Source organism: Musca domestica, unplaced genomic scaffold, assembly GCF_030504385.1.
Source record: "Musca domestica strain aabys unplaced genomic scaffold, Musca_domestica.polishedcontigs.V.1.1 3, whole genome shotgun sequence".
Lineage (NCBI taxonomy): Eukaryota > Metazoa > Arthropoda > Insecta > Diptera > Muscidae > Musca > Musca domestica.
Window position 1 is genome coordinate 741,213 of NW_026712299.1, and position 20,950 is coordinate 762,162.

The 20,950-nt window shown below is 35.1% G+C and overlaps 1 protein-coding gene across 5 annotated transcripts in view; it reads left to right on the plus strand.

Moving 5' to 3' along the window:
- Nucleotides 1-20,950, plus strand: part of LOC101889061 (CUGBP Elav-like family member 2) — a 335,948-nt gene that overhangs the window by 187,453 nt on the left and 127,545 nt on the right. The gene's annotated exons all lie outside the window — the stretch shown is intronic.

Consider the following 20,950-nt stretch of genomic DNA (forward strand, 5'->3'; position numbering starts at 1 on the left):
GGCATCATCTCCTCTTCATCACACCCTTCAACTGCACACACACATACAGACACACAGAAACAGCGTTGCTTACAACATCAAGTGTTGCCGTCATGGTGTCACCAACACCCTCTATATGGTCGCCCGCCAGCCCCCACATAGCTTGGTTGGGTCACTTGACATGGGCCAAGAGTAGAGGGTTATTGTGAAAGAGGAAGAGGGGGATGAGGGGTATCTAAGCACGAATTCCAAAAAGCATCCAAAACATACATCAACGCTTGGTGACACTGAGAGAGCGTCGCACTAAATCATATAAAGTGTGTTTATGGGGTTTGATTGTGGGGGGGAGGTTTGGTATGAAATACGGCTATAGTGTTTTTTTGCCGTTGTCCTGCCGCCAGAATGGCCTTTGATATTTCATAGATCGTTGTTGCTGGGTTTTTTTTTTTTTTTTTTTGTTTGACTGTTGCTAGCCTTTGTTTTTTGGCAATAAGTGGATTTTGGTGGTAGGATTTTGGGGACAATAAATAAACAAATCATAAAAAACAAATTCCTTTCGTCTCCAACCAAAAAAAAAAAAAAAAAAAAAAATAATAAATAAATAACTTTGACTTGTTCCGGGATTATAAAATATTAAAATTACCCTTTTGAATATTTTTTTTTTTTCGGGGAAAATTAAAATTAAATGTGGGGTAAGATACAGAAATAATGGTTTTAGAAGAGGAAGAATTATAGTGCATAATATATTTTGGATGGGGAGAGATGCTAGAAAGAGTTTTGGTAATCAGCCATTAACTAGGAAATAAAGGACTAGGAAATAAAGTCCTTCAGAGATGTGATTAAAGAGAATAAGCAAGAAATTATAGTTAAGACATGAAGTCCTTAAAAAAATATTAATAAATTACCAGATTTTTAACCAAAACAGAATTTCTGAAGAAGAATTTCTGAATATTACTAGACTCAACGTTTTTACAGAAAGTCCCTAAAATCTATTCTGATGGAAACATCGATCATTTGGCGTAAGGTCCTTATAGATTTTCTAAAAATCAAAAAAAAAAAAAAAAAATCCGGAAATAATAATATATCCCTATATCAAAAGATGCAGATTCTAAATTTAAATTTTCTTTTTTTTTAAATTTACTATTTTTTAGAATTCTCTTTGTTATGATGCTATTCAAATTCTAGTCATTTGTTCTAATAATATCAAGGAGTCCTGAAATGTCGATATAATGAAAAGTATATATTTTTTTTGAAATAAAAATAACAAACTTTATAATATTCTTAAAAATTCACGATTCTGGGTTTGGAGAACCACAAAAAGGGTTTTCTAAAATAAGTTGACCCGAAGATAGTCTTTAAAAAAAATCGTTAAAATCCACGCCTATTGACCCTAAAGTTGTCTTTGAAAAAATTTAAAAAATCCATGCCAATTAACCCGAAGGTTGTCTTTGCAAAATTCTTAAAAATCTACGTCTATTGATCTGAAAGTGGTCTTTAAAGAATCAATGCCTATTGATTTGTAGATGAACTTTGAAAAAATCGTAAAAATCCACGGCTATTGATTTGAAGTTGATTTTTGAAAAATTCTTAACGGATATTTCCCTGAAGATTGTCTTTGAAAAATTCTTAAAAAATCTATGAACAATTCTTAAAAAACCCGAAGGTGGTCTTTGAAAAATTGCTAAAAAACCAACACAAATTGAGCCGCAGGTGGTTTTAAAAAATTCTTAAAAATCCGAGGCTATTGATTTGATGGTGGTCTTTGAAAAATCTCAAAAAAAGCCTATTGCCCGAAGGTGGTCTTTGAAAAAGTCTTAAAAAATCCACGCCTGTTGATTTGAAGGTGGTCTTTGAAAATTTTCTAAAAAATCCATGCCTATTGATTTGAAGGTGATCTTTGACAAATTTTAAAAAAATCCTCCTTTGACAAATTCATAAAATTCCACGGCTATAGATTTGAAGTGGATTTTTTTGAAAAATTTTTTACAAATCCACTGATATTGCCCCGAAGATGGTCTTTGAGAAATTAAAAAAAAATTGAGCAATTCTTAAAAACCCCAAGGTGATCTTTGAAAAATTACTAAACAAAACCCCACGTATATTGAGCCTGGTAAAAAAAATACCACGCCCATTGACCTGATGATGGTCTTTGAAAAATTCTTAAAAATCCACGTCTTTCGACCCGAAGGTGGTCTTTTAAAAAATCTTAAAAAATCCACGCTTATTGACTTAAAGTTGGTCTTTGAAAAATTCATAAAAAAAATCCAAGCCTATCGACCCGAAGGTGGTTTTTGAAAAATTCTTAAAAAAAATCCACGCCTATCGACCCGAAAGTAGTGTTTGAAAAAACCTTAACAATTCTTAAAAAATCTACGGCTATTGGTTTGTAGGTGGATCTTGAAAAATTCCTAGAAAATCCCCACCTATCGACTTGAAGGCGGTCTTTAAAAAATTTGAAAAAATTGACCCGAAAGCGGTCTTTGAAAAAAAAATTAAAAAAAAACACGCCTATTGATTTGGAGGTTGTTGGTTGTCTCCCTAAAAAATTCTTAAAATATCCTCGCCTGGCGATTTGAAGGTGGTCTTGAAAAAAATTAAAAAATTCCAAGCCACGTTTTGGTTAGGGTTTACTTTCTAAATATATTTTTAAATACCCCAATAACCATTCAGACCAATAAAAATTGGACGCACAGTCTTTTTTCCGAATTTTGAAACACATTAAATCACAATAATCCCAAAAATAGTGCTGAATTGTCCTGGTGTCATTATACGAGATTCATGATTATTAAAAAATTTTACCTTTTGGAAAACCAAAATTTGAGAAAATCAAAATCGTTCAAAATTTTGACCATAAGTAGGTCCTGGAAACTGGTAGAGGTTTGATTGGATATTTCTGAGTTTGTAGGATATTTACGACTTGATCTCAGAATAAATAATCGATTTCGGGGCGAAAAGCAAGATCTTGGGTTGATAAACCAAAGACCTAGTTACTATAAGTACTCTGGCCGTCACAAGGATTTTGAAAATATCTTTACTTTACCTGGATAAGACTCTGCAAGGATACTACTATAAGAGGCTGTTATAAGTACTCAAGCAAGGGTGCTACAAGTATATCCAAGAACATCATACCAATAGACCTATATCCAACAAGATATAACTGCACGAGAACTTAATAACTTCTCAAGCAAGGTTCCACAAGGATATGCAAAGAAACCACAACAAGAGACCTTAATACTATCTCAAGCTAGATCATATCAAGATCAAAGACTTAGAGACCTGAATAAGTACTCTGCGATTCCAATCACCTGAAAAATATGTTCGTGTTTGGGAATCCATTCCTGCTAACGTTAATTTTGGCTTTTTAAATCATTCAGCTCTTGTGTGGTGAATTCCAAAGAGAAAGTATTTACAGGTTCTATTTTCGAACTCAGTCTTAGTTGGACAAAATTTCGCAGTATTCAATGTTTAGGCCTTCTGATAAAAAACCTACAACTTATTAGTTCAAAATAAATTGCAATAAATGTTAATTTTTATTTTATAAATCCTACCCACCAGAAATCTCTATGTCCCAAATCGTTTCCAAACTTTTTCAAAATAACGTTAGCCTTTGTTCAGTCAATACCTTTTTAAACAAAATACTCGTTGTAATTAACACTCTTTTAAAGTTAATTATGACGGCATAGGCTCTTAGTTGTAATATCCCCCTCAGACCCCCTTCCCACCCCTTTTGAAATGAATGCATCGTTGCATTACCAAATGACTTCAACGGCAGTGGTGGTGGGGGACCAAAATGAAACAAACACACACACCGCTACCTCCATTGGGCATCTCACAGAGCAGTAATTCGCACAGCATTGATAATAAATGAAACAAGAACATTTAAGACGTATGAATCAGCATTTGAAATGCATGCAACACATAGCGAGCATATATTCGGACGTGCCATATACATTTCTAATTTCTGTTGTAATACAATATTCGGCAAGGTGTGTGTGGATGTGGGGGGTTGGTATGATAAGTGGGTTTAATAAAAATAATATTTTTTTGATCAATAAAGTTGAGGTTTTCTTGGTGGAAGTTTTAAAAAGGTTAAAAGAAAGCCGACGATCTCATTTCTGGAGCCCTTAAAAAATTCTACATTGTTTATTAAAAAGTCTCTGATATCCTTGAAAAAGTCGTGAGGTCTGTCCAGAGGATCATTTAAAAATTTGCTACCTTTTACCAAGATATCTTAAAACAAGTTATAGCAAGTAAAAAAGCTGTAAGTTCGGCCGGGTCGAACTTTCAATACCATCCACCATTTGGAACGTATTTAGCAACTCTCAAAAACAATTAAATCCGTTAAAAATGCTGTTAAAATCTTAAAAATACCGAATGTAGCTGCCATATTACATTAAGTTACACAGGTAACTTTTATCAAAAACCATTACAATATTCAAATGCGAACTTAAACAAAGCTGTAAGTTCGGCTGGGCCAAACTTTGAATACCCTCCACCATTTAGAACGAATTTGGCAATTCTCAAAAACAATAAAATTCGTAAAAAACTTCTGTTAAAATCTTAAAAATACCGAATGAAGCTATTATATTAGGGTCTATACGACGACATGAATCTGCGTAGGTAACATTTGTCATAAGCCATTAATATATTCAAATGCGAAACTTAAAAAAAAATCGGTTATAATGTCGATAAAATCAAAATACCGAATATCGGGAGGTAACGTTATATGGGTGCTTTACGAAGAGGTGAACCTGCACAGACAGGTTCAGGTGTCTTAGGCTGTAGTATCCATTACGAACTTTAAATACCAAATTTGAAACAATTCCGCTGAATAAATTCGCTAAAATCATCAAACTACCGAATATCGGGAGGCAACGTTATATGGAGGCTTTACGAAGAGGTGGACCTGCACAGACAATTTTCTGTCTTAGGCTGTACCCTAGTACCCATTACGAACTTTAAATACCAAATTTGAAACAATTCCGGTGAATAAACTCGCTAAAATCATCAAAAAACCGAATATCGGGAGGTACCGTTATATGGGGGCTCTACGAAGATGTGGACCTGCATAGACAATTTTCTGTCTTAGGCTGTACCCTAGTACCCATTACGAACTTTAAATACCAAATTTGAAACAATTCCGTTGAAGAAATTCGCTAAAATAATCAAAATACCAAATATCGGGAGGTACAGTTATATGGGGGCTATACAAAAACGTGGACCTACATGGACCATTTTCAATACCGAAAGTCCTGCAGACATAACATACATTTGAGCAAAATTTTATCAATCTACCTCAATTCGTTCGGAAGCTAGACTGATTTCCACAGACGGACGGACGGGCAGACGGACGGACATCGCTAAATCGCGTAGAATTTTATGCTGATCAAGAATATATATACCTTGTGAGGTCTAAAATTTGTATTTCGAGGTGTTACAAACGGAATGACAAAATTAGTATACCCTCCATACTATGGTGGAGGGTATAAAATTATGACCCTTTGTGGGTGAGGAGTTCGCAGATATATATCATCTTCACAACTTTATTGTTCGCTTTATTTGATTGTTTTGTTCTTCAAAATCGTGAACCCTATGTGGGGCAGGTAGCAAAAGAGATGGTCCGATTTCTACCATCTTTATTATAGATCTTGTGTTGATGGAAATATTTAGATGTATCAAGTCTGGAATGGAATCGGATGTTAATTTCGCTTTTTACGTTCTTCATATATATTCACAATCTTCGTGGGAAAGGTACCAGAAGGAGTGTACCGATATATCCCATCTTCACAAAATATCTTTTGTTAGTAGAAATAATGGGATGCGTGAAATATGCTTATTTCGCATTTTATGACGTTCATGGATATTCCAAATCGACCTTTTGTGGGGGAGGTACCAGAAGGAATGGTCCGATCTCTACTGTTTTTATAACAGATCCTATGTTTATGAAAATATTCAGATGTTCCAAATCTAAATGGAATCGGATTTTAATTGTACGTTTTATGAGCTTCATGGTTATTCAAAATGTTGACCCTTTGTGGGGGAGTTAACACAAGGAGTGGTCCGATATATATCATATTCACAGCAGATCTTGTGTTAGAAGAAATAATGGGATGTGTGAAATATAAAGATAATCTAATGCTTATTTCGGATCTTATAATCGTTTTGGTTATTCAATACTTTGCCCCTTTGTATGAGAGGTACCAGAAGAAATGGTCCGATCTCTATCGTTTTTATAAAAAATCCTGCGTCTATGGAAATATTCAGATGTGCCAAATCTAAATGGAATCGGATGTTTATTTCGTGTTTTATGAGCTTAATGGATATTCAAAATTTCGACCTTTTGTGGGGCAGGTACCAGAAGGAGTAGACAGATATACTCCATCTTAACACCAGAACTTGGGTTAATAAAAATATTGCGATGAGAGAAATTTTGAGGCAATCGGATTCTTACATCACATTTTATAAGAGTTGTAATTATTCAACATTTTGACCCTTTGTGGGGGCGGCACTTGAAGGAGTGAATCGATATTGTCCATTTTCGCACCCGAGATAGAACTGACGCAAAAATCAGAATTTGCAAGGCTGGAGCAAAATCGGATTATCCTTTCTCTTTCTGGGCAGTAAGGTTTTGTTTTTGAAAATTTCGACCTTTTGTGGGGGTGGTACCAGGAGGAGTGGACCGATATTGCCCATCCCCGAATTCGATCTAATTTTGGTAATAATATTACGATATACCAAGTTTGAACCAAATTGGATACTCCCTTCGAGAGTTATCGTACGAAAGACAGACAGACAGACGGACGGACTGGTGGACATTCTACTCCACTCCAAATATCCTGAAGCGGATTTGGCCCAAAAAGACCTAGGGTTCAGAACTGTTCTTTTGATGACGCACGTTTTGGCCGTATCAAATGATATATACCACCTCTAACCATATGGCTGAGAGTATGAAACTATGTTTTTTGAGGTCTGAACAGGAGATCATTTCAAAATCAATCAAAAATCCAAAAATTTTGGCCTTCGTACGTTTCCTTAAAGAAATCAACTTTTGATCATGAAGTCCTTTTGAAAAATCTACTATTTTTGATATATAATCCTTGCAGAAAATTTCCCAAACAAAAGTGACGATTTTGGTTTTTGAAAAATCTTTAACTTGAATTTTTAAATTTCGGAAATTTTGCTAGAAGGTCCTTTGGAAAATCCCATTTCATTTCTTCAAGAAATGTAATGATCTTTAGTTTAGAATTTCAAAAATTAAATCTTTTTAAACCCCTCCGTTCATTAATGGCCCTCGTGGACAATTATTTACTTTTTAGCAGATAATCTTAAAAAAATCCACTAGTTTTGTCCTTAGTGCATTCCCTTAATGAAATTCCGGCCAGTTTACCACGAGGTCCTTTTGGAAAAATCCACTATTTTTCTTATATGATCCTTGAAGAAATACTTCTAAAAAATCCACGATTTTTGGCTAGAAGGACCTGAAAAATCATACAGGGTTATCCATATTCGACGGACCCATCTGGCAACGCCATAACTTTTGACAGAGATGTCACATCGCTTAATGACATACCGCGTTTGAAGCGTCAGTCCAAACAGATTTTTACCATGAACCAATACACGCCACGCGAAATAGTTTAAATTTACATTCAACAGAAGAAGTCAATTGTGAAAACTCAACGTGATTTTAAAACGCCTTCTAAGAACACCATTAAGCGTTTATACGAAAAATTTTGGACTGGTAAGGCTCTTTCTAATCCGAAGAGGCCATATAAAAGTCGAGCAAGGCGATCGGCCGAGAATATCGCTGCCGTACGAGCCAGTGTTGAGAGGTCCCCAACAACATCCCAAAAACGCCGTTCTCAGCAGTTGGGCATGGCTCGGTCCACTTTACATCGGATTATTCGCATTGATTTGCATTTGTTCCAGTACAAAATTCAGTTGACGCAAAGAATGTTGCCTGCGGACAAGCCTCGTCGATTGGATTGGGCCCAAAGAGTCATCGAAATGGCCGAAGATGACGAGCAATTTTGGAACAAAATTATCATGTCCGATGAAGCCCATTTCACATTGAATGGGACCGTAAATAAGCAAAATTGACGTTTTTACGCCACTGAAAATCCTCAGGGGATTCAAGAAGTGCCTCTTCATGACGAAAAAGTCACAGTTTGGTGCGGCGTTAGTGCGAAAACGGTCATTGGGTCGTTTTTCTTCCAAAATGAAAATGGCCATGCTGTTACCATCAATCAGGAGCGTTATCGCGACATGATGACCAATTTTGTGATGCCAATTATTCGTCGAAAGCGTATGAGGCAGTTCGGGTTTCAACAAGACGGCGCTCGACCGCACACAAGTCGCATAACAATCGATTTTCTGAAGAATTTTTTTCCGGGCCGTTTGATGTCGAAAAGTGGTGATTTGGACTGGCCACCGCGTTCGCCCGATTTGACGCCGCCTGACTTCTTCTTTTGGGGATATTTGAAGTCAAAGGTTTACGTTAACAAGCCAAGGACCGTAGAAGAGCTCAAGGACAACATTCGTGAAGAAATAGCCGCTATTCCGGCCGAAATGTTGGCAAAAACGATGGAAAATGCAGCAAAAAGGGTACAATACGCCATCAACTCCAGAGCAACTACTTGGAACAAATTAAAAGATTAACATTGTCAACCGCCAAATTTTTATTTTTTTCTTTGATTTTTTTAAAAAAAAAACATGGGTCCGTCGAATATGGGCAACCCTGTATTATCTATCTCTAATGCTTAATATTTTCTATTTCGAAAATTTGGAAAGAAGTTCCTTAGAAAAGTCTCTTCAATAACTCCGATACTTTTAAATACTTTCGTAGCTCGAATTTCAAAATATCAATTCTCATCAAAAATGTGTCTAGTGGAAAATTTTGCGATATATCGTGGTATGATATTTTCAAAATCTATAAATTTCCTGCATTTTCCATACCGCACCTCGTAAACATTGCTCACATTTTGCCATATTATGACGGCACTTAGTTTATTACAATTTACCTGTTTTGTGCTAAAACGTCCATCCCTACTCTGGCTTGATTACAACTTAAACCCTATACATTCCCCTCCCTGCCCACAGCCGGCTCTACCCGGTGTCGGTGATGTACTTCGCTGTGTTCAGAGAAGCGTTAAGAAGTAACAACGACGGCAATGGCAATGCATTAACACTTTGCAATGAAATATACATGAACACCCTGAATGTAAATAGACGTAAATTCCATATGTCTGTTTGTCGGTCCGTCTATCCATGGCTACAACTAGCCATTTATACTCAACACAAATCTACGTATGTAGATAGGTATATCACTCTGTCATTCATACAACCAAGAGCCATCACATAGTCTATCTGTTTTGTTCGTCTGTCCGTCTGTCGGTCTGTCTTTTCAATGGCATTTAACATTTTGCATTCAAGCAGATACCAGAATCAGCAGCAGCATCATCAGCATCTGCATCCACATTCATGCATTCATATGGCCAACTTACATTTACGAAAGTTCGCCCCAAACCGCAGATATAGACGAGAACTCCGTGATATCGGTTGCAACTAAAATGTCAATCAGTTAAAATAAATCACAAACTCGCCAACAATTGTCGGACGCTCGCATTGCCACTTCGCTCGCTCCTCGTGTTCAGTGTCTCCTCTTCTTCACGCCGACAAAGGCAAATTGCCAATTGACGACGATAATATAGCCGGGCTACAATCGGGTAAATACTCTACTCTACTCTACTGGCTGGATAATTCGAGTATTTGACGATGGCATTCGCTTAAAGTGAAATGTAATTGAAATGACAATTCGCAAAGGGCAAAAGAAAGAGAGAGAGAAAACGAAAAAAAAATGATATAATGTGCTGGAATTTTAACGGAATATTCAAAAAATAAAAATCGAGTGAAAGAAACATTTAAATTCAATTGCAAGCGAGTCCTTGCATAGTCTTACACCATTTCCTAAGCGAGAGAAAATTATTGATTTTTATTTCATGAAGTTTTTTTTTATGAATGCTGAATGAAAAACAAATTTTGAAATATTCTTTTAATAAAATTAAAAAATTTTATTTTAAAAATTTTTTCGATTTTTTTTTTAAATAAATTTTTGAATAAAAACATCAATATTTTTGAAAACATAAATTGAAAATAATTTGACATATATAAAACATACCCAAAGGAAATAAGTGAACTAAATAACGGTAAATTCGGCCGTACCGAAAGTTTGATACCCCCACCATGGGGGAATGGAACAATTAGAAACATATAGATTTCTAAATTTTTTAAGCAGTTATAAAATTGCCATAAAATCTTCAAAATTCCGAATATCTGGTGTTACCGTAATACTAAGAATATATCGTTACATTGACCAGTGTAGGACACTTCCTGCTTCGATTTTAAATATCTGTTTGGATTTTACAAAAGATAAGGTGCAAATACATGTGGTTCAAAATGGAAATACCGAAATCGAGAAAGCCTTCAAAATACACTCCTTAATTTGAGGAGGTCTCCAAAGGTCCTGATTTCAAAATATTCTTTATACAGTTCACAATAATAATCCTGAGTCACAAAATATAATTAATTTCTATGTCTAAAGCCTCGGAAATGGACAGGGTTTCACATTTTTATACCCTTCACCATAGTATGTATAGTAATACCACCATAGTATCCGTTTGTAATACCACGAAATATAAATTTTAGACCCCACAAAGTATGTATATATATATTCTTGATCAGCTTAAAATTCTATGTCGATTTAGCAATGTCCGTCCGTCTGTACGTCTGTGGAAATCACTCTAGCTTCCGAAAGAAATGAAGTAGATTAATAAAAGTTTACTCAAATGTGTATTATGTCTGCAGAACTTTTGGTATTGAAAATGGGCAATGTAGGTCCACGTCTTCGTATAGCCCCCATATAACGGTACGTCCCGATTTTCGGTATTTTGATGATTTTAGCGATTATTTACCGGAAATTTTTAAAATTTAGTATTTAAAGTTCGTAATAAATACTACAGCCTATGACAGAAAATTGCTTGAGCAGGTCCACGTCTTCGTATAGCCCCAATATAACGGAACCCCCGATATTCGGTATTTTGATGATTTTAGCGACATTATATACCGGAATTGTTTCAAATTTTCTGTTTGAAGTTCGTAATGGATACTAAAGCATATGCCAGAACATTGTCTGTGCAGGTCTACGTTTTATAACGCCTAGGGTACCTCCCTATATTCGATATTTTGATGCTTTTAGCTTTATTATAAACAGATTTTTTATTCAAGTTTCGCATTTGGATAGCTAGTACAAGCTTGTGACAAAAGTTGCCTATGCAACTCCACGTCGTCGTATAGACCCTAATATACGGCTACTTTCGGTATTTTTAAGATTTTAACAGAATTTTTAACGGATTTTAGTTTTTTGAAAATTGCCAAATTTGTACCAAATGGTGGAGGGTATTCAAAGTTCGGCACGGCCGAACTTACAGCCTTTTTACTTTTTTTTTTTTGCGAACTTGACATATTCATTGAGAAATCACGTAGCAAGTCATAGCTAATTCCATTGAAAAACGTGGTCAAACCTTGAAAAATTATAATATTCGAGCGACACGGTTTAATTGGTACTACTCCAAAAGTAAACCGATTTCGAATTTTTTGAAACTGGTGTGGAATACTCAATTACTTCAAAATTCGCTCGTCCTAAAACCATTTTTTTCACCGCTTATTTTAATATATTTAATGCATTTGAGAGTTCAAGTAGCCAACATCTGAAGTCAAAATATTGGAAGTTGTGGCTTCACGGGAATTTAAATTGGTCATAAGTTAGCTCATATTCTACAACAGGTGCGGACTATATGATTTCTACTCCGATCCAATTACGTAGCAGGTATTGGAAGTAACCCAGCAAAATCTTGGATGAACCCTATGAGCCGAAGTTTATGTGAAGAAACGCTCTTCTGCACGACCAATTTATTAGAAATAAAGGGGTTTAAAAAAATATATATACTGGATGATATATAATACTTTTTACATTTTTTTTTTTAAATTTTGTTGAATGAAAGCAAAAAATGTCGCAAATAGCACCAAATTTTAGAATAAGTTTAGATTTGTTCGAGTTGGCCACAATTGGCACGAATTATGGCCTTTAAACTGCCAATGAAACCGTCAAACGCTGCCCGAATGCTGCTCTGCGGTATTTTGGCCCATTTCCGGCGAAGCGCTTGCTTGAGGTGATCGACACTTTGATATTTTTTAGTGCCAACCGTGCTTTCCAAAATACTCCAGACACAATAGTCCAACGGATTGGTATCCGGAGATTTTGGTGGCCATTGTGCGCTGGAAATGAAGCGAGGAACCTCATTTTGTAACCATTCTTGGGTTTCGCGTGTTGAGTGCAATGGTGCTGAGCCCTGTTGGAATGTCCAAGGTCTGCGGCCAAAATGTTTGCGTGCCTTTAATACATCCTCCAGAATATTTTCGCTATAATATTCGGCACTTATTCTGATGCCACGGACGATTAATACAAGACCGTGCGGAGAGCTGTTATGGCGGCCACACCATCACAATGGCCGACGCTTGAGTTTGCTTACAAATAGTTGGGCAACGAATGTTTTCTCATCGGAGAAAACAAAATTCGGCAGTTCACCATTTTCGGCCAAGCGAAGCAACTTCTTAGCTCTTTTGAGACTATTTTCTTTCAGTTGCGGTGTAAGTTCTAGCACTTTTTCGGATTTTAATGACTTTACACCTCATTTTCAATATCTGTCGAATGGAATACTGCGATATATTCAACTCACGAACCATTTTCGGCGAGCCATTGCGACCCGAGATCTGACGTCGGGCTACGGTATCACGGATCGCTGGTTCAGGATACAAAAGATTTATTCACATTTAAATGCTGGAGTGCTCAAACGATTGCCACTTGTGGTTTTCCAGTCAAATATAAAGAAATCACACTATCACGCTTGAATTCCATCACGAATAACTTTTTTCTGGAAAATTCTCACCATAATGCTTTTGTACGCTTGTAAGCAATATATTGAGCCGTCATTGGAGGAATTTTAACTGCTGTCGGACGAGTGGTTTAGAAATGACAGCACTCTGAAGTTGATTGCAGTTTTTTTCATCTCATCTTTTATTTATTCAAAATACTAATCCATTGTGGGGGAGGTATCAGAAGGAAAAGTTCGTTTCATCTGTTCCTCATACCTGATCTTGTGTTGGTAGCAATTTTGGGATATGTGAAATTTGAAGACAATAGGACACTTATTTCACATTTTGTAAAAGTTATTATTATGCAAAATGTTAACCCGTTCTGGGGGGAGTATTAGAACGAGTGGGCCTATACATCCCATCTTATTCAAAATTTTGATCTTTGTGGTGGAGATTCCAGAAAATATGAGCCGTTATATCCCATTTTCACAACTTGTCTTGTTATGCTTAAAATATTGGGAATTTAAAGAAAATCTGATGCATATTTCGCATTTTTTTGACCGTTTAGACATTCCAAATTTAAACCCTTTGTGGGGAAGGTATTCAAAGGAGTGGTACGATATATCCCAATGGTAGAAATATGGGTATGTGTGAAATTTGAAGAGAATCTGCATTAAATTTCGCATTTTATGAGCGTTTAAGATATTCGAAATTTGGACCCTTTGTTGGAGAGGTATTAGAAGGAGTAGTCCTATCTTGTTCATTCTCGCACCCAATCTTGCGGTAATACAAATATCACGATTTGCAAAGTTTGCTCAAAGTTAGATCATCCGTTTTTTTTTTGGCCTTTTGTGGAGGAAGGGCCAGAAGGGTTTCACCGATATTGTCCATCTCCGAACTCAATCTATGTTTGACAAAAATATTACGTACCGAGTTTGGACCAAATCGAGTACTCCATTCGGAAGTTATCGTGCGCACATCTCTTAACCGACTCCAAAGGTCTAAAACCGATATTTTGACTAGGCATGTTTTGGCCGTATCAAATGATATATACCCTCTCTAGCCATATGCCTTTTTAAGTAAACTAAGGCAAGAACAGGGCATTTTTTTTTTTTAAATTATTTCTCTGTTTAAAAATTATTTATAGGATAACATTTTCAACTGAGTTCTCAAAAAAAAAATTACCGAAACCGTATTTTGGACTTTTTGGCTATAAATCGTGGATTTTTGTGAAAATATTAAACAATTGTTACTAAGTAAAATAGTTGATTTTTAAACCAAACTTTATTAAAAATACCCTCTCACTAATTTGTTAAAATTTGTTAAAATTTGCAAAAGTTTGTACATAAATTTGGAAGATTTTTTTTTATATTTTATCTTGAATGCCAAGTAATGAACATCCCTTGGAAATGGTGTAGCTAAGACGCTTAAGAATAAAAAACACAAATTCGTTCTTTTTTATGCATTTTCTCACTGTCATCGACAAGATTGACACGCAGAACAAGACAATACTACAACAGAACCAACAACAACCACATCATGCACAATAAGAAGAACGAAGGAACTGATTTTTTTTTTTTTGTATTTTTCTCAAGAAAAAACGCGGTGTGTTGTTTGATTTATTTTTAAACTCAAATCTGTTTTCCATGTGCTAAGCAGTTTCATCGCTTCGCGAAATCAACAATTTTCTGCGTGAATTGCGACAATGATGCTGGCACATCCTCTTATTTGCGCGTCTTTCTCTCTTTCTCTTTCGGTGTGTCTGCCCGCTTTTTCCTTTGCTAGCTGGCTGGCTGGCTCCTTGCCTGTCAATGTATTTTTTTCTTTTCGCCGCCATTTAATTTCGCTTCAGCTAAAGTGCACAATTAAGAAGTGATTGTGTCAATGGGCGTTTATTCAATTTTTTTCTTTTATTTTAATTTTTTTGTTTTATATGAAATAATACCGAATGTAATCACATAGCAGCTATCACAAAGTGAAACGAAGAAGTACAAGGAACAGAGAATTGAAAAAAACAAAAAAAAAAAACACAAATAAAACAAAAAAACATTTCAAAATTGTCTACCTTGCCAATGTGTGCGTGTGTGTGTTGGTGTCGCATTCAATTTGAGTGACATATTGCGTACTTTTTCAAAATAAAAGTCTTTATTTAACTGTGCATTTTGTTTTCGTAAGACATTCATTGATCAAGGAATTATTTGTGAATTCTTCAATTAAATATTTTATTTACTTTTAAACGGCAATCGTTACCAGCTGAAACAGCAACATTTCCCCGCCCGTGGCATTTAAACCAACATCTCATTCCGGTTTTAATTTGACATAAATATTCCTGTTTTGCTGTTAAACATCAAAAAGATGATTTGTTAAATAAAAATCGTAAGTAATTTTTTTTTGCATTATTTATTCATTCAATAACAAAGAATTACATTTGTTTATTTTGTCAATTTACAAAAAGGTTATCATGTGTGTGTGTGCTTTTTTTAACAGAAGTTAGTCATGCGTTACAGTTTCGTATTTAGCTTTTATTTATTAAAATATTGGGAGTCATAAAGAAAAGATATGTTATTGAATATAAATATTTTTGTAGTTACAAAAGGGTATGTAAATATTTTGGGTTCCAAAAAAATTCTAAGGTTTCTATTTGAAACCCCTATTAATTTATTAACCTTAACCGGATTTTGTAAAGAAATATATAAGAGAGTCATTATAGTCAAAACTCGGGCCGGGCTGACTATATGATACCCTACACCACAATGCGTATCTAGTAGAGCTCCCGCAACAAAAAAAATTAATATTGGGAATTTATGTGAAGTAGATCATACAGTTGGTATGAACCAAATAACATTACTATAGTGTATGATATGACTTCTATCTCAATTCGGTCGAAGGATAGCGCGATTTCAGCGGACAGACGGAATATATATACTTTGTAGGGTCCATAGAATGATGGAGGGTATAAAATACTTAATGCAGCAATGTATATAAAAATCCATTCCTTCCCTCCTTCCTGAACCGATTTGCACCAACTTTGACGGGGGCATTTTTTATCGCACTACGGAGCATTATTTGATATGATGCACAAATAACCTGTTCAAAATTACATCTCAATTGAATAACACATGCTATTTCAACTTGGTTTACACAAATCTATCAAAAAATGAGATTTTCAAGCAAAATGCCCTTTACATATCCAAAACATTAAATAACTACGTCAGGGCTACACCACAAACTGGAGAGGGTATTATAAGTTAATTTTTGGTCTTAATTCCAACTATCAGTATACCGATATTCATTAGCTGTGTCTTTTTAGCTATAAATTTCCTTGAGTTTAGTAATGGATAATTTCTTCTCAGAAAAAAAAAAAATAAAAATTGATTTTAGTATAACAAAAGAGCGCGAAATTCATTTTCTTCATTCTGGATAGAACTTTTGTTACTTAAGGAAATACGCAACATTTGAATACTCCAAGAAAATTTTCATTTTTTGGCACAAGTTATTGAGTGTTTGGCTATAGAGGGATACATAATTGATACGGCCAGAAGGTGTCTTATCAAAATAACGGCTTTTGCCGCTAGTTCTCTTGGGACCAAATCCGTTTCAGGACATTTGCAGTCGATCCATCTGTCTGTCTGTTTGGCTAGAGCGCACGATAACTTTCGAAGGTTGTATCCGAAAAGTCAAATGTAAACCGAATTCGGAGTTATGCAATATTCGCCCACTCCTTCCGATATATATATTGAAATACTTGCTTCTAGACTGAATTCGGTCGGATGTACCCAAATGCTGGTAATTTGGTCTCATATTGTCCACTTTGTGCAAAATTAACCACAAATCGGTTGAAGATATGTATGGGAACTACTTCCAAGTCTAAAGGTTGACAGAGATATTTTTGAGTGTCCCATTGTCTTCAAATTACACACAGCACAATATTTTTATTAACTCAAGGTCTGGTGTGGAGATGGAATATATCCGTCCACTCCTTCTGGTACCTCCCACACAAAGGGTCAACATTTTGAACATCTATGAAGCTCATAAAACACAAAATTAACATCCGATTCAGCTTTAACACATCTCAATACTTCCTCACCACAAGATATGTTATAAATATGGTACAGATCTGACCATTCCTTCTGGTACCTCCCCAACAAAGGGTCAAAGTTTTGTATAACCAAAACGATCATAAAATCCAAAATAGGCATCCGTTTCTCTTCATATTACAAACGTCCAATTATTTCCACTAACTCAAGTTCTGGTGTGAAGATGGGATATAGTGGTCCACTCTTTCTTGTACCTCCCCCACAAAGGGTCGAAATTTTGAATATCCATGAAGATTAGATATTAATCTCTTATAAAGATGGTAGAGATAGGACTACTCCTTCTGGTATCTCCCCCACAACGGATCAAAATTTTGAATAATTATATCTCTCATAACAGGTGAAATAAGCATCCAACTCACTTAAAATTTCACACATCTTATTATTTCTTTTGACACAAGATCTGGTGTCAATATCATAAATATCGATCTAATCCTTCTGGTACCTCCCCACGGAGAGATCAAATTTTTAAAATCAAAATGCCCTAAATATGCGAAATAAGCGCCTAATTCTTTTCAAACTTCACACATCTCAACACTTCTACTAACACAAGAAATGGTGTGAAGATGATAGATATCGGTCTACCGCTTGTGGTACCTCCCGCACAAACGATTAAAATTTTAAATATTTAAGAGATCTGATGTGAATGAATTTTGCCGCCCCCTCCCTCTGATACCTCCTCCATAAAATTGAAGATAAATGTTCGAATTTCTTTACATTCAGCAGGTCTCAATATTTTTATAAGTATTAGGTGAAGTGGAATGCTTCGATTCGCTATATCTGGCATCTCAGGCACATTTTAACATTCCCTAAAAATTATCACATATCTGTTATCAAGTGATATAGTCTAAATAGGGCAAGTTGTAGTAATATACCGCAACCTCCCCATAAAGGCTCAACACGATAAATAATAAAAACAGATGCAAAAATATGTTTAAATAAACGGACAAAAAAGTCCGAAAAATCCGACTGATACATTTTAACTTGTTTTATTTTACGTTATGGACTGGTCAATTGGCTGCTTAGATCGTACGATTTAAAGCCCTTAGACTATTTATGTGTCGCTATGTTAAAGCTAATGCCTACACAGACGAGCCCCCTTTAATTGACGCATTGGAAGACAATATTGAAGTATTTATTCGTGAAATACTGGCCGAAACGTTGGATCATTTGAGGTGCAGTTGCGGTCAAATTTTGCATGAAATAGTCAAACTATAAATTACATGGGCCGTACTATAAATTTAAATAAAGAATTCATGCATTGTTCTGAATTGTATGTGTTTTTTTTTTCAACTTTCCTTTGAATCTTAAAAAAAAACCTTTAATCTTTAGAATAACACTGAACATGACTTCTAGGTGATATCTAAGAAGGTTGTTAAAACCAAATTGTTTCAGCTTCCCTGCGAAACTCACATTAATAATAATCACATAATATCAGGATATTTTTAAATCTGTTTTACACTTAGCGCCTTTGTTCTCCATTTATTGATTTGTTTAGTTTTGGAACAAAAGCAGGTAAGGTCTGCGGAATTCGGTCTGGTTTAATGTTAACCATCTGAGAAATCATAAATTGTTTGGTATTTTGGTGGACTTGGTTTCATATCTACATGTGGTACTCTATTTTTTTTTTTCAAGGATATGGTACTTTCTATTAACAATACGTATGAAAAGTTACAGAATATAGCATTGCTATGGGAAAACTTCCAAGGCAGAATAATGTACGCCCAAATCTAGAAAGGTTTTTAACTACCTTCTTCAAATGTGTAACTTTCTTGTAAGGGCTTAAACTCACATGAATTTGTGTTTTAAAGTATTGCCAATCAATCCAAATGTATCTTTGCAAAAAATTCGCATAAAAGCTCATTTAGGATTTAATGCATTCCAAAATATCAAATAAATCGCCAATTCCCTTTACATCTCTCACTTGTCAATCCACAAAATTTGCTCTTTTAAAATCTCGTCACCAACAAACCAAATATGCCATTGGGATTATCTGATCCCAATCCATTTAAACCGCAAATGTCCTTTGGTATTTTGTTGCAACAATGGCGCCCAACATACACTCTGGCATTCAATGGAAACGAAGGCATTGTTTTGGGTGATAAATCAAACTATTTTTAGAGTCATTTCAGATAATCGAAGCAAAAAAAAGAATAAAACTAAAACAGAACAAATCTCACTAAAATAAATCAGTCGCCAACCCGAAAAAGAAAACCAAAAAACCTAAAACTAAAACAGCCCACAAAAATAGCAACAACACGAATGCGAATTAAATCACAATTACAACAACGGCATCACTCTGCAAAATAAAAAGGGGTGACTGCAGAATTGCATTTGGCTGGCAATCAATTGATGAGGTCTGAACGATTTGATTAAAAGTTCGGCCAAACATTTACTGATAAATAATGCAACGTAGCGCGCGCATTAAACTGCCGACAATCCAAAGACTGAACACCACATCAACGTTTTGCTTTTTCTTGTTTAAATTCGTATTAAGTGTTAATTGTTAAATTTAAATAAATTACAAAACAAAAAAAAAAAAAAACAACTCTCACAAAAAATATTGCAAATAAAAGTACCATCACTGTGTAATTTATTGACGTTGTAATCTGAAAATCAAATAGAAAATAAATTCCAAAGCGATTGGAAGGAAAGCAAATTGTAAATTACAATATTACAACAAAAAAGATCTATCTATGTGTGTTTGTGTAATAATAATAATAAAAAAATCGAAAAACAAAAACAATCTGAAATGTTAAATAATTTAAATGTAACTTCGGCCCCGCTGTTATCTTTTTTATGTTTGATTTCGAATTGATTTTAACTGCGTGTCAAATAATTTACGATTGGTTTGAGCGGCCCTCGAGCCATAGGAGTTACTACTGATTTATGTTGTTGTATTTATTTATTTTTTTATTTGAAAGATTTGTGAAAAAAAGTTGATTATAGTGTTATTTAAATTTTTGTAATTAATTTCCATATTTATTCGATTTATTTTTGATGTAATGTTCGATACACCAGTAGATATACTCAATTATTTATGTAAATATGTTGGTGCCTCTGTTGGTAGCTAATGAACTTTTTTTTTCAAGTTTTTTTTTACTGATTGAATTTAAAATATTGTAGGTTGAACTATCTTTTCTGAGAATTCGAAATTGCATATACATACGCACTTACTACACACATACACCGGCACAAGAATAAAAGGACTTACTTGTATTGAAGAATAGAACCATAATGACTGACCCAATAAAAATTCGAGATATGTAAAATTGTTGGTCGGTAGTTGGGGAAAAAATGATAAACTGATTGAGCTGATGAAAAGCCCAAATAGGCCGAATAATAAATGTTGCACTTTGAGCCCCTCAAGGATATTCCCCATATATCCGAGGACACAGTGGGACATTTCAATGACCATTGAGGTGTTACCAAAAATCCACTGATAATCGAGGATGAAAATTTACATGGCAATTTGTTTTAAAAATGTCCACCACAACTCATTAATTTCTTCCGACACAACATATTCTATGATTGTGACAGATTATTGAGGCAAGTGACGGTTTCGGCACTGGGTGGAAAATTTGAAGCTAATAGTGTCTATATTATACTCCTGGAGGATCAAAAACATTTCCCTTGTCTATGAGTGTCCATTTACTTATCATGTCTCTGGCAGATTCTGCAGAAAGTTCTGCGGCATAAAGATACGAGAGAGGTCCATTTTTATACCCTCTACCATACTATGGAGGGTATATTAACTTTGTCTTTCCGTTTGTGACTCCTCGAAATACGCATGTAAGACGCAACAAAGTATATATAATCTGGGTCAGCGTAAAATTCTAAGTCGATTTAGCCATGTCCGTCTGTCTGTCTGTCTGTCAGTTGCAATCACGCTATCTTTCGAACGAATCGAGATAGAAGGATAAATTTTGCAGACATGTTTATTTTGCCAG